This window comes from Microtus ochrogaster, linkage group LG7_11 (genome assembly GCF_000317375.1).
Source record: "Microtus ochrogaster isolate Prairie Vole_2 linkage group LG7_11, MicOch1.0, whole genome shotgun sequence".
NCBI lineage: Eukaryota > Metazoa > Chordata > Mammalia > Rodentia > Cricetidae > Microtus > Microtus ochrogaster.
The window spans coordinates 3,272,895-3,275,717 of record NC_022032.1 but is presented as its reverse complement, the minus strand read 5'-3'; the positions used below and the strand labels follow the sequence as shown (position 1 = coordinate 3,275,717).

At 38.5% G+C, this 2,823-nt stretch overlaps 1 protein-coding gene across 5 annotated transcripts in view; it reads right to left on the bottom strand.

Annotated features, from left to right (window-relative positions):
* Nsd3 (nuclear receptor binding SET domain protein 3) overlaps nt 1-2,823 on the bottom strand; it is a 108,178-nt gene that overhangs the window by 90,814 nt on the left and 14,541 nt on the right. The window lies entirely within an intron of this gene.

Below are 2,823 nucleotides of genomic sequence, written 5' to 3'. Positions count from 1 at the left end.
AGCTAATGGGCCAAGCAGCGATTTAAATAATACAGTTTCTGTGTGGTTATTTCAGGGCTGAACAGTAGGGAACAAACAAGCGGCCCCCACCTCCTCACTACAACAGAAGCGGCACAGTACAGCAAGAGACAAACTATTTAAAAATGGCTCAGAAATAAATGTTTAACCATAAAAATTTAAATTAAAAAAGAAGTCATCAAGCAGGCATGGTGATGCACACCGTTATTCCGGAGAACCCTGTGAGTGCCAGGCCCTCTAAAGCCAGGTCCTGTGTCTCCTCCACTAGCAGAGCACTCTACTTCCTCCCCCACAGCACTGAATATCTGATTTAGGACAATCTTGTCATAAAGGGAAGGTGTGTATGCGTGTGAAGTAAGCACAATCCCAAAACATCCATACAAAAAAGAACAGTAAAAAAAGAACTCCACTCTACTAATTCTGGACACCAGCTGCTGTCAATCACCCTCTGTAGGCTGAGACAAGGTTCAGTGAAGACTCACGCCAGCTCCTTCTTCCCCATTCTGCTGCTGCTATAATGGGAAAGAAACCAAATGTTACAGCCCCAACTCATTCAGAATTCTCTAACAAAACAAACATTTATTGGGCAGACATTGTGCTAAGAGCCAAAGTTACAGGGCTGAAGACTCAGTCAAGGTCCCTGTAATCCTACAGCTTACAAAAGCATTAGAGAGGAAGGCAATAAAGGGAAATGCTGGGGGTGGCTTGGATTCCTGATAAGAGTGCTCACTTCACACTGAGCACCTGCCTAATGTCAAGCACTAAGCACCAGAGATAAAAGATAAATGAGACAGAGTCAGTCCAGTCCCTCCTGGCAGACAATATCCAGGACTAAGAAGGTGAAATTCGAGAAATCAGAGTTTTCCAGGCTGAGAAGCACTGACCTGAGTTCTCTGGACCGACAGTAGATAGCACCTCAAAGAATCTCAGTAAAGAACTTTCTGGGCTCCTCAGTAATATAAATACTAAGTGAGTTAGATTTTTGAAATGTTTTCTTGAAATTCTGTGAAATCAAATTAGAGACATTAAATGAAAACACAGCACATAACTGGAGTTGAGGAGCAGATCTAGAAACTAAGGTGAGAATGAAGTGTGTGTTAAGAACATTGGAATAAATCATCTTTGAACACCACAGCTAACTGCAATATCTGGCGCATTATCAATACATCAATTCTCATAAGAAAAAGAATATCAGGGGACACAGAACTGAGTTAACCACCGAAATATTTTATTACCATTAAGTTTAAGTGTTACTGAGATGCCACCTGCTGTTAGCATGAATCAAAGCTGTCTACAGACTTCGTGTGCACCTGTGTGGTAATACACATGTGTTTGTGCACATACCTGCAGGACTAGGTTTTCCCATATCATTCTCCATTTTATCTTTTGAGACAGGTGGCCAAGAGCTCCCAGAAATTCTACCTGTCTACACCCCAGTTTTAGGATCACAGGCGAACTACTATACCTGTTTTTGTGTGTGCTGGGGGGGGGGGTAACTGGGGATCCAAATTCAAGGTTTCATGCTTTAACAACTGGGCCAGTACCGGATTTGTTTTTTTGGTTTTTTTTTTGTTTTGTTTTGTTGTTTGTTTGAATCATGGTCTCACTATGTAGCTCTGGCTGTCCTCTAGGACATTATGTAAACTCATTATGTAGAACAGACTAGCCTTGAACTCAAGAGACCTACCTTCCTCTGCCTCCTGAGTGTGGAAGGTGTGCCTCACCATGCCCAGGGAGACTGGCTCTTTCTTTCTAAAAGAACTTGTGAAGAAAGCTCAGAAAGCACCTGCAACATTACTTCTACACCAAGCACAAAGCCAATCACTAAGTAATCAGTTCACTATGAGAAAAACAACAAAATAAAATGAACCCCAATTATTTTTCAACCTTTTCAATAGTTATAATATGCAACTATATTTTAGCTGGTAATACTTCCATTAAAAAATAAAATTAGAAAGCATTTTATTAAATGCCAAAAACAGGAACAGTGAGATGATTCAATGGGGTAAAGGAACTTGCCAGCAATCCTGATGACCTGAGTTAAAACCCTGGAACCAACAAGAGAGAATCAACTACCAAAGTTATCTTCTAAGCTTTACTCATGCATCACGGTATACACACACAAATAAATAAATGTAAAAAAAATTAATGCTGCAAATACATACTATGAAGAACATATCATCTAAGAGTCAATAATTAAAAAATATATTTTAAGAAATATTATTTACATAACTTTATATAATATGATATTCTCTACCATAAATCTAATAACTTTAAAAGCACATAAAACTACCGACAGAGTGGTATAATTCATATTGGGTACATTATGAAATACTGTCTTTTGTACCAGTATATAAAAATTTGAGTCACTGTTAATGGGATTACAAGAAACAGTCATGTTACACTTATGAGAATATTAGAATCCTGACCGCTATAAAAATGACTCCAAGAAAAATGACTTTTTGATATTAATTATAGATTAATACCAACTCTGTCCTGAACACTAAAGTCATACACATTTGAAGTGTCTTTTTGCACAGCTTCACTACTGACATAGTAGCCAGTTCAGGTATCTAAAATTCATGTTTGTTTGTCTTTTTGAGACAGTGTCTCAGAGATCTGCCTGTCTCTACTCACCCCTTCCAAGAACTATGATTAAAGGTGTATGACACCATGATCAGCAAATTTAGATGTCTTTAAAATCCAAAGCAAAGCATGGCAGTACTTCTCCTGTTATGGAAGAGTGCAACTCCTTTTTTTTTTTTTTTCTTGGTTTTTTGAGACCGGGTTTCTCTGTGGCTTTGG